Consider the following 12546-nt stretch of genomic DNA (forward strand, 5'->3'; position numbering starts at 1 on the left):
TTACATATTAAATTAACTACATAGAGATCTTAATGTAAACTGTTAAATTCGACTTTATGGACGAAACGAAATCTTGATGAAATATTAGGGGAATAGGAAAATGAAGGTATACATTTCGTTTTAAAGGGAAAAATGAGTACAAAGGGGATCGTGGAATATTATTGGTCATGGTAGGAGGAATGAACCTATGAGAAAAAGGTCAACGAACTAAAAAGGAGAATAGTGATTGTATATGTTGGTGAGAAAAAGATAAGTAATGATATCATGGAAATATATTTTAAAAGCCCAACCAGAAGGAGAAAATAGATGACCAATTTCGTTTTTCTAATGTTTTCTTGGAATATATTAAGACATATCCCACAGCTGGACTACAGGAATTACATAGTGCTAATGAAACATTTTCTTTTTCCAGATAGCTGCTGGATCAATTCAGATTAGAGAAACTGATAAATTATTACTTTGTCTTTCCGATAATTATTTTCTGACAAGTAGTAGAATGGAAGATAGAGAAAACTACTTTTCTGGACCTGGATCTGAGCAGTAAGGGAGAACTTATTGGAAAGATAGAAATGACAGGATACCTAAAAGGGCATGCTTATGACACATTCAAGCTTGTGGTTGGAAAAAGCAGAAAAAGAAGACACAATATGGTGCAAACTCTATATTTGGAGAAATTAAATTTCAAAGTATTCAGAGAATATATGAATAGAACCTCATGGACAAAAATAAATGTATAGGAGAAATCAATCTAAGAGACATGGGAAGCACTTCAGAATTACATTGTAATAATACACATGCAAATTTTCCTGTGAGGAAGAAAAGAGACAGCTGTCAAAACTCAGACAGAGGAGCTTTGAAGTAATAGGATGAATACAAATATAAACATATGTATGCATAATGTAAGCAAAGCAGGAGATTTGGAAATTAGCAAAACAAACATGAAAATAGATTTATCATTGGGAAAATGAAGAAATTGGTAAGTGAGGTACTTGGGAAACATCACCCAGAATATTGTTATAATTTTCCTGCTTAAAAAGATATTGAATATCACAGCATATATGTGATATTTATGTCCTGCATATTCAGTTGATATAAAACAGCACAGTACAGATGGGAACAAATTTTCTAAGAATGAGGAAGAACTGAGTACACGCATTACTTTTGAGACACACTGTTCATCCTAGAGGTATCTTAACCTCTCAATAATCTAAGCAACTCTCCAAAACAATGTCATGCAAAAAGTTCATGGTTTTTATTGGTAGATAGAGGTCTCCCTCCCAACTCCCACCAAGCTGGTATTTCCATATATAAATGCAATCATAGGTCCAATCCCTATATTTATTTTAAAGAAGCAATCAGCTTGTGGAAATCATGAAGGCACTGCCAAAAGGGGGACTAATGATAATACTACAGAACTTTAAGAAAGACTTTAAATAATACATTTTAGGGATGACTGGGGCAAAATGAATTCTATTTACATTCCAGTAGTTGAACTCCTCAGTGCCTGATTGTATTTGCACCATTATTTTCTATGATGCTAACTCACGACTCCTGTCATAGGAGTGGTCCTCATAGGGGCAACAGTTAGCTGGCACAGCAGATAAAGAACTGAGTCTGGAGTTGTGTAGGTCTAAACTCAAATCTGGCATCAGAGTGCTGTCTGAGTTCATTTTCTCAAATGTAAAATTAGAGTAATAATTATAGCAATTACCTCACATTGTTATTGTAAGGATGAAGCGAGATATTTGTAGAGTATTCAGCAGAGTGCCCAATACATAATAGATACCCTAAAATGCTTATTTCCATTCCTTCCTTTGCAGTGATTACCATGACTTTATCTGCAAATAGACCAGATATAAAATATGCTTCTATTAAATTCTCTGTATCCCCTATTAATTTATTTCTCCCCATGCCACTGAACCACACAATAAGCTACCCAGCATGGCAAGGAGGCTCTTAATATTGTACAAATGATATACGCCATTTTCAGTCAAACAAATACTGCCACATTGTTTTTTGTTTTGTTTTTGTTGTTGTTGCTATGAGTTTGTTGTTAGCTCAGACCTATGATTCTCTTTAGTTTCTTCCAGCGATAAATATGAGTTAATATTCTTCAGTGTATTGTTTTTAGACCAGGGAGTTTTACCTTTTCTTTGGCAATCTGGAGAGACCTGTGGGCAACTACTTAAAATATTTTAAGTAAGTTAAAAAAATAATTAGGATTAAAAATTAAACATAATTTTGAAGTGCAATATCAAAATGTATTTGAAAACCTTTTCCTTGCTTAAGGACTCCACTTTAGAATATTTAATCAAATGGATAATTTAGGTGACTTGTCCAGTTTCTTGGAGATAATATGGATAAGGGGTAGGAGTGTAATTCTCTACAGAGAACAGAATGCATATACATAAGAGTAACCATTTTCTGTCCAAATTAAAAGCACAAAGGATGAATTGTTAGAAAGAATAATGCAATTAGTCTTTGTTACAAGCACAGTGAGGTAGAATCAATTTGCAATTTTCTAAGAAGTTTGTTCTCTTTACTGAACTCAGCAGGGGTTCCATGTCTCCCATTGTCCTCTACACAGCTGATTCCTGTGAATTTCCAAATGATCCCAAATAGCAAACTGACCCTTCTTTCCTGCAGAGAAAAGCTATATACTGGCCTTTAAGCAAACAAATGTGTAGAAGGTCAGGAAATTTCATATCAGTATACTACTGTGATAGTTTACAATATCCTCTTGCTCCATGTAAATTACAAGTGACATTAGGTTCATAAAAACTCAATGTTATTTACATTTTACCAACAGATATAATCCAGGCTCATGTAAGTCATTTTGCAAGGAGTTGGAATAAAAATTACAATGTGTTAACCAGAATTATTCTCCTTTATGTATCCCAAATATTATCCTCAGGCTATTTGCAATGCAGGTAAGAAGGTAATTGCAATTGTCACATGTTCTGATGTTACCTTCTCCTTCAAGAATAGTTTCTAGGAAGACACTCTTGACATAACATGATAATAGTTTATTGAACTGACATCAAAATTATTAGTATAGGATTCCACCAAAGTTCTAAAATTTCATTATTCCCTTTAGTTGCAAAATTCTCTCACTTAGGAAAAGCAGAGCTAAAATACTGGGAAAAGGCAGGAACTAATCTCAACTCTCTCAAACTGATGTCTAAACAAGTATAAAATAACACCTCAAAATGAATTATACAGTAACAGAGCAAACAAAAAGATTGAGTGAAACAGCAATCCAAAACAACTCAGAAAATTGGTAGGAAAAGTTTCTCTTGGTCAGGTAAAATGGGAATGGAGTCCATTACAGATGATATCCAAGCAGCCCTCAGTAGGTTTTGCCACAGCAAGCCAGAGGAGAGACCCAACGAAAAAGTTAAATCAGTGAGCATGCTACTAGAAAGGCCAACTCTCACCCACACCCCACCCCTATACAGCAGGACTGCAGCAGGATGCAATGCTCCTTGCCCAAGAAGTTTGACACAGACCCTTCCACAGCATGAGAGTACAACATTAAAAGTCATACAACAGGATGGAAAAACAAGCAACAGCAACAACGACAAAAAAAAAGCAAAGCAAAAGAAAACCTTGGCAATAGAAAGTTACCATGGTAACATAGAAGATCAAAACATAAGAGATATACAAAAGCTCACTAAAGTAAATGGGTAAGTGGAAATTGATGACTCCATGAGTCATCAGAAAACACTAAAACAACATCAAAAGAATGAAAAAAAAAACAAGAAAATGTGAAATATTTCATTAGAATAACAACTGTCCTTCAAAACATAGATAATTTAAGAGATAATTTAAGAATTATTGAACTACCCAAAAGTTGTGACATAAAATTAAAAAAAATAATCTAGAGTTTATCTTTCAAGAAATCATCAAGGAAAATTGTCCTGTTCTAGAACCAGACTGTAAAATACAAATTGAATGGATCCACTCATTTTCTCCTGAAAAAGACACCAAAATGAAAACTCCTAGGAGTCTGTTAGCCAAATTCCAGAACTCAAGGTCAAGGAGAAAATGTTGCTAGCAGAGAGAAAAAATAAAAACAAAAAACAATTTAATTACTGTGGAGCCACAGTCAGGATTATGTAGGATTTAGCATTTTTTTCATTAACGGATTGGAGGACTTGCGTTATGATATTCTTGAAGGCAAAGGAGCTAGGATTATAACCAAGAATCACTTACAAAAAAGAAAAAAAAATCGAGTATAATTCTTCAGGGGAAAGTGACTATTCAATAAAAAAGATGACTTTCTAACATTTCAGATAAAAAGACAAGAATTTAAAAAGTAAATTTGGTGTTTAAATACAAGACTCAAGAGAAGCATAAAAAGCTAAACATTTGAATTACACACACATACACAGATACAGATACACACACACACACACACACACACACACACACACACTCATAGTCCCAGAAATGGAAAAGTAGTCCTGAATCTGGATGTATAGAAAGGGCCTCAGGCATAATAAGGAGGAATAGTCCTTCATCTTTTAGTACTACCTTGAGTAATTTGATAATGCATGCCTAATGAAAATAGAGTTACCTCTCTGTAAACACTAGTGTTTTATTGTTATTGTTGTTTTCCCCTTTCTGGCGAACACCAAATCATGGTGTCCTACTGTAAAATTTGCCTTATACGGTTATAGGAGTGGAATATTAGACTTACTGAGCCACTGTGGGGTTGACTTTAACCAACCTCCTTTGGAAAAGTGCAAAATGCTACTTAAATATGACAACAGTATATCTTATTATACATCTGCGTTCACTATTTTCCATTTTCACATCAATTTTGGGGAGAAACTAATAGTGAATGAGGTAAGGCAATACCTATACTGCCTTGATCCTGTTCTTTTGGCCCCATTACTTTCTTTATCACGATTTATTCATTCAATAAAATTTTAGTAAGCACTTATTAGCAGTGTGCTCTGCTAGGCAGAAGTGGTATTTGAATTATAAGTAAATACTGGCATATTTCCTCAAGGAGATTAGAAACCTGTTGATTACAATTGGCGTATACTTATAGTGACTCATGGAATCAAAGTTTCCTATATTACCTTAATATGTAGTTAAATTGCTAAATTTCATGTGTTATTTTCTACTATTTTCAAGTTGAGGGAATGTTTTTTTTTTAAAGTGGAACAACAAAAAAACTAACTTAAAATATATAGTCTTCTACATATAAACTGCTTGCAACCTTGTTCATTATTTCTAAATAATCTAATAAATTAACAATAGATATTTTGAGCTGAAAATTTTCAAATTCCACCAAATAGGACTTTTTTTTCTTTAACAGGAGGAAAATTCCAATAGTAATGATGATTGAACTTAAACTCTGAAGGGCTTTAGCAATCAAATTATCTGTTTTCATTTTCTGATTCTGCTACTTCCTAGTTATGAAGAAATCTCATCAAGCCTCTTGCAGCACCATAGGTCTAAGAGTTTGCCAGAACCTTAGAAATCAAATGTTCTAATACTTTTACTTGTGATATGAGGAAACCGAAATCTAGAGAAGGGTGGGAGCATCTTTCTCAAAGCTGTAGATAGTAAATAGCAAAGTAGGAATTGAGACTCAAATCTTCTGACTCTATCTGCTCTTTCCAATGCATCAAGTTGTACTTGTCTCCTGATTCTATTTCCACTTTAATTATGGAATGCGGATAAAAATATTTGCATGACTGCATTTAAAATGTTATTATAAATAAAACACATAACATACATAAATACTTTCAAAACTATAAAATTAACTTGTAATAAGTTTTTTTTAGTAAAATAAATCAAATGGGACCATGGTTATCTTAATAGCAATTCACAGCTTCTCACATATCTAGGAATTATGGTTATGCTGGAGTTAGCACCACCCTCCTATGAACACATTGTTAAATTTTCAATATGAATATTTATGCTTTGCAAATGGGCAAACGTTAGACTTTAACTGCATTATTAATTGATTGAACTTGAGAAAGAGATTTGGAAAATTCTAAAATGAATATTAAACTTAAATGTGATGTGTGTACTTTTTTTCTTTTCTGGAAATCAGCTGTTAAACAATTACCAGCACACTCCTGTCTAAGACTATTATGAGAGTTAACTCTGTTCTAACTAAACCAGAAGATATCAATATTTCAGTGCCTAGAGAAATACCATATAGTCAGTAGCCTTAACTTTATTTTAAAGTTATTGCTAAAACAAAGCCAAGTGCTTCTGTTTATGACTCAGTTTAAATTATCTGTCTGAATAATGCGCAATAGCCATTAGCTTATAAAGGAATGCAGAGTCTTGTTTTGCATTTTTTTAAATTCAGGTATATTTGTAACATATAACTATAGCTAAAATCTTTTTTAGTTTTATATGATAATCAAGTGCTATAATCAGTTCCTTCTTTCTCTAAAGACTCAAACTTTTATTGGTTCAAAAAAACAGAGACAAAATATGGATCATAGCTAATATATACTTAATATGGTTATTTAGTATTTCAAGTTTTTTAAAGTTATTTAAACATAAAATCTCATTCAATCCTCACAATGACCTTATGGGAGAGGTAGCTTATATTAGTATTCCCATTTTATTGTGATGAAACTGAGACTCAAAAATCTTGTATGAATTGTCAAGCACCACCTAACTACCATATATGAGGCAGAATTTGACTTCATGTCTCTCTGGCTCATAATTCAACTCTGTATCAACTTTGCCACAAACATAATTATTTTTTAATTCACAACTTCACTTCAGTTTGCATTCTCATGATATTATCATCTAGGAGCTAGCGACTTCTCAAAATCTTAGTGCTTTATACAATTTTTTATGTAATGACGTGGTACACATTACAGACAAAATAGTGATTTTGTACTAAAGTGTACAAAAATAGAGAAAGTAGTTATTGAGTGTAGGAAATTAACTTTTTTTTTCTTTTTTGAAGAAATCTATTACTATGGTCAAAAGAAATGTGGTATAAAATTGATGACTCATTATTGATTTTGATTCAAGAATTATTCATATTTTCCTGTTTTGTGACAAAGTCTACATGAGAAAGCAACTTTATCTCTTTTCTCTTCAATTTCCTTACCTATAAAATGAGTGTTATTGTAGTTATAACATTTACTTCAAATTTGATGTCACATTCACACCAGATAAATGTATATAAAGTTCTCTAAACCCCAAACTGATTTATAAACATCATTGATGGTTATTTTTGGAAAAACAAACACTAGGATGGAGAAGCTGCAGGACACAAACATGATATTGTGCCAATGGCAAGTTGTTCCTTCATTCACATGTTTTTTTTTTTTTTTTTTGTGGTTTCAAGGTTAGTTTATTTTTAAGAGTGTGCCACCCAGTCTATTCCAAAGGACATTATAAAAGAAATAAATATTTTCAAGCTTTGAAGGACTCTATAAGTCATGTATTCATTGAACAACTATTTATTAGGTATATGTAAACCTCTATGTTAGGTACTATGAGGGATAAGAAGATTAATAAAAATAAGTCAAAATTCTCTATTCTTAAGGAGGTAGTATTATATGGTCAAGTGGATAAGACAGGAGAACAGTGATGTTTATATAAGAAAATATGTGATTAGAGAGATGCAAGCGAGTTTTTCAAAAGGCGTATAGGCTCAGAGGAGAGAGATCCTTTCACAGCAAGAAGATCAAGGGAGGATTCATGAAGCTTTCAAGTGAGTAAAGCTTTGAAGGATGAATAGAAATTTGATAGAAAAAAAATGGTGCAGGATTTTAAAGGGAATTCCGGACAAGAGGTGGGGAATGGACAAAATAAATGAAGCAAAAACAAATTTCTAACAATATCCCATTGTTTAAAGTATTGGATGATGGACAGTGGCATATACAAATTTAAAAAAAAAAACCTGCTCCAAGAGAAGATTGGTAGAGAATTTTTCTTTTAGATTAGGAACCATCAGAAGTTTTAATAATGAAATACCTACATAATGAGGATAGTGTTTGTGAAAGGTTAATTACTGAGCTAGAACGGTTGACATGGAGGACTCAAGTACATTTTGCAAGCAGTGGAAGATGAGAGAGAGATGACCACAGTGGCCAGCTACAACCTTCCATAGGTTATCTTCTTTATTGTTTTTTTTTTTTATATGTAGCTTCGTCAGATCAACTAAAGGCCTGACAACCCTTGAACCCATGGCTCTCTAACTCTCCAGATCTTGGCTGTAATTGAAATGATAACAGATTAATTGAATTCCATTTGGATTAAAGGGGAAGCAATTAGAGGAATGGAGGCCAAATCATAAAGTAATTAAAATAATTCATGGGTGAGATAATAAAGACCTTACCCAAAAAGTGATATTGAAAAAAAAAATACAATAGTAAATGTGAGAAATACTCAGATGACTAATCAATTAAAATCATCATTATACCATTATATCAATAAAAATTTATAAATTTGTATGAATAAAAACTGTTATCCAAGTGATAAAAAGAAACCTTGGTGGATTTCTGTAAACATATGTATGATGTAGAAAATAGAATAAGGGAAACTATGTGGATGGTAACATTGTAAATTTTATCAATTTTGAAAGGAATAAAAACTGAGCTTAATGTAATGACCAGCAGTAAGTCCAGTGGACCAATAAGGGAGCCTGATATCCACTTTCGGTTAGAGAAGTGATAGTTTCAAGATACAGACCAGGATATATTTTTGGACATGGTCAGTGGGGGAATTTGTACGCCTATGCATACATACTGCAAAGAATTTTCTTTCTTTTAAAATATAAGAGTGTGAGATGAAAATAAAATAGAAGTCTATTAAATTAAAAGAATGAAGAACAATCAAGGGATTGGAGTTAAAACAGTTTGTTAGTTTTCGCTCTTTTAGTTTCTGTAATCAGAAAAATAAAACATGGGAAAAGTACATTTTTTCCCTCAATGGTCACACAGATAAACCATCATAGACTTACAGAATTAACTAATACACTAGTCTTCTCAATGAGTTAAGTGTTTTACACCATGTGGAGTTTGTGTGTGTGTGTGTGTGTGTGTGTGTGCCTGTGTGTGTGAAGTGGAAAGGGCACGCGTCTCTTTATAATGGCATTTTAAATATTAATCTCGATATTCCAAAAGAATAATAAAATGAAAACATCCTAACCTAAAGGAACCAAAGGTAACTTTACGTTTATATCCACTTTCTCATTGACTTTCTTGCTCAAATTATTTCTAAAAATGTCAACAATAGGAATAAAATCTGAGCATTTTGTTGTTTATATGCCAGTGTATCAAATTCCGGAAAGGAAGAAATACAACAGAGAGGGAAAAGAAGTTCAGTGAAGAAAGAGACAGAGATAGAGACAAACAGAAACAGAGATTGATTGTCATGGAGATAAACAAAAACAGAGATACCAAGACAGAACCAGAATTTCTTTTTTTACAAATTTAATTTCCTTCTGAACCAAAATATGCTTCTTTTATGGTGAAAGTTAGTTACGGTAATACTATAATAATTTAAATGTTGAGCACTCTGGTCTGATGACTGCCAAAACCTTTTCTAAAGTGCTCGTTCACTTTGGTGCCAATCTGACACCAGCTCTTACCTGTGGTTCTAGGAATCTGTATCATAAATAATGGTCACTCCCAAGTAGACAGACTAAGTCAGGTTGAGGGTCAACAATAGACCTCAAACCCATTGATAAATTAGGGACATGTCTATCCCAAACATATAAGGACTTCCCCTGGTAAAATGGGCAGCGGAGGGCAATTTGTCCCAAAAGTCATGAAAGTAGCTGAAGGAGGAAGTTGTTTGAAGGAGGAAGAAGTGTTTGGAACTTGATCAGATACCAAAGATACCAAAGTCATTCACTGAATCCCAGCGCATTGCTTGTCATCTTCATTGTTACCTTAACGCTGAATTTTGAAGACTGGAAGAAAGAGTGATGTTGACAACTTTCTGTAATTCTGCCTCACTTAAATCCAATTCGTGCACAAGTCAAAACATCATGTTATGATGGCACTTGTCCTTTTAAAACAAAGGAAGGACAAGTACAATTTAAAGATAAGCTTTAATATAGATAATTTATGCTTCTTGTATTAGACTATAATTGTTTAAATTTTAGATTCATGAAATATTAAAAGTGGCTGTGAAAATTATCTGAAATAAAAGGGAAACTGAGTACAAATTTGCTGAACCACCTGTAATTCAATTTGCAAAGCTAGATTTTGCATATCAAACTTTTCAGATATCAGGAACAAGGAGCAATTAACAGAGCTGATTTTTATAACCAAAGAAGAGGAATAAAAATGATGGAAACTTGTTTTGAATAAACTCAATTCCATTCAGTTTGAACAAGGCAAGTCACCTGACTAGTTAGCCTCTCCCAGATATCCTTATTCCTTTGTCAAATGTCCCTACCTACAGGTGGTGTCTTTTACAACCCAAAAATGTACTAGGAAAGAGAAACTTGTGGTCAGTGTTTAGAGATCAATCCCCGCCAACCTTTCTTAAAAGAATCTATTAAATAAATTAGACTATGCCTCAAGAAAAAAAAAAGGAACATATCTGCTAAGACTGGAAAGAGAAACAACTTCCTACTAGCTATTCACCACCTGCCAAAAAGGAGAGCTTAGTCTGTGGTCAGCCCCTCTTTCTGTCAGAAACTGAAACCTAGCTTTTTAAAAGAGTAATCCTAGGATGATTTTATGATGTCTAATTCTAAATTATCTGCTACTAAAGGATAACGTCTTCTCGTTCTATTCACCAAATCAATTGTTAGCTTATACTTAAGAGACTATCTATATTACTCCTGTTTAGTTTAGGACTAGCTTTTCCTTAAAAAGGGAGCTTAATCCTATAATCAAATTAAATGTAATCAAAAATAGCTAATTTCTTTATGATCTATAATTTCATATGCTATTCAAATAATTTACACGTGAAAGGTGAATCGCCCCTACAACTTCTCAGAGAACTTCAGCTAGGGAGCCTACAATAGCCATTATAATGCTCTCATTAGTACACAACACTTCCCTGTATAATAATAAACTGCATTTGCTAAAGTATTTGCTTTCTGATGATATGTATTATTTTTATTAAACTATATTAATTTAATTCAGCTTATCACGTAACAAGGGTCATTTAGTATCCATAAGTAAACTATAAATAAAGAAATTTAATATAAAAATATGAATGAACTTCAAATAATGATACTTTTTAATTCAATTATGTAAAGATTTCTTTAGGACCTTTTCCATGCAGGACTCTGTTTATTAAAAGCTATAGCATGGGCCCAGAAGTTGAATTCCCAATATCCGGCACCAGTTTTACCATTTCTCTTTTTCTGTATCTCCTTTTCTGGATGAATTTCTTTTGGCTTGTCTCCCCTCTTGGTTTGGGATCCAGGGTCTTCTCACTTGTTGGAACAAATCTGGTGTTGTGAATTGATTGTGCCTGACTTCTAGACAAATAAATACTCAAACTTTGACTTGATTTGGAATGGGATCTCCTTTCCCAACCCCACTGTGAGAATGTTGGTGCTTCTGGATTGTGTTTCACATCACTTCGGCAGCACTGCTATTCATCCTCACCATCCACCACACTTGGTGAGTAGTAGAAGAATTTTTCCCAGTCATCTTGAGAGTGTGTCGCAACAACATAATTGTACAGAAACTGGTGATGACTTAGGGGGCTATGCCACTATACTAGCCATTCAAGCCACTATGATCCTCTCCACCATCCTCTGATGTATAGCCCTCTTTATTTTTGTTCTCAAACTCTTCTGCATGAAGCAAGGAAAGAGATTTGTTCTAACTTCAATTATTCAGCTTCTGCCATGCCTGTGTGCCATGACTGCTGTATCCATTTACACAAACCAGTGTGAATAAATCCATCGCAGTACTAGGAGTATTATTGAGGTATTCCTCAAGGGAACTATGGATATTCCTTCATTTTGGCCTGGGTTGCATTTGCCTGTATTCTGATCAGCAGCATAATGTACCTAATACGGAGAAAGCATAAATAAAACCCCCAGAGCTAACCTTACATCACTATAGTAGAGAACCCAAATTATATTAACCAATTTGTATTTAATCTCTTTTTTCTTGTTTTGTAGCAAAAGTATTGTTTCTTTGAAAAGCAAAAAAATAAAAATTAAAAAAAAATTAAAAGGCTCTGCATCCTTCGTACCTGATAGAAAGACTATGAAAAGAACAGACAGTATTCTGGGACACTTATCAAGACAAAGCTAACAATCTATTTTCTTCAGCATGATGTATCTTAACCTGACTGTACCTGTGATCAGATGCAACCAGATACTAACAACCCGCTTTCCTTTCCTCATCCAGTAGGGCTCATTCTCACAGTATATGGGACAAGTCAATGCTGTCCTCTCTTCTGCCTGGGTTCTCATCTTCGTATGACTGGATATGGAACATAGAGATAGAAAGTGGAATCAGATGGGTAGGGGGATGCAACAACAACGACAAAACCAAAGAATGAAGAGCAGATGACACTTTAGCCCTCCTATTCATAGTAGAAATTTGCAAAGGCCAGTGTTGGTTG

At 33.6% G+C, this 12546-nt stretch overlaps 1 pseudogene; it reads left to right on the forward strand.

Annotated features, from left to right (window-relative positions):
- The first annotated feature begins 3309 nt into the window (after nucleotides 1-3309).
- On the forward strand, nucleotides 3310-12007 carry LOC140512286 (epithelial membrane protein 2-like; annotated as a pseudogene).
- The last annotated feature ends 539 nt before the right edge of the window (nucleotides 12008-12546 follow it).

The sequence above is a fragment of the Notamacropus eugenii genome, chromosome 6 (assembly GCF_028372415.1).
Source record: "Notamacropus eugenii isolate mMacEug1 chromosome 6, mMacEug1.pri_v2, whole genome shotgun sequence".
Classification (NCBI taxonomy): domain Eukaryota; kingdom Metazoa; phylum Chordata; class Mammalia; order Diprotodontia; family Macropodidae; genus Notamacropus; species Notamacropus eugenii.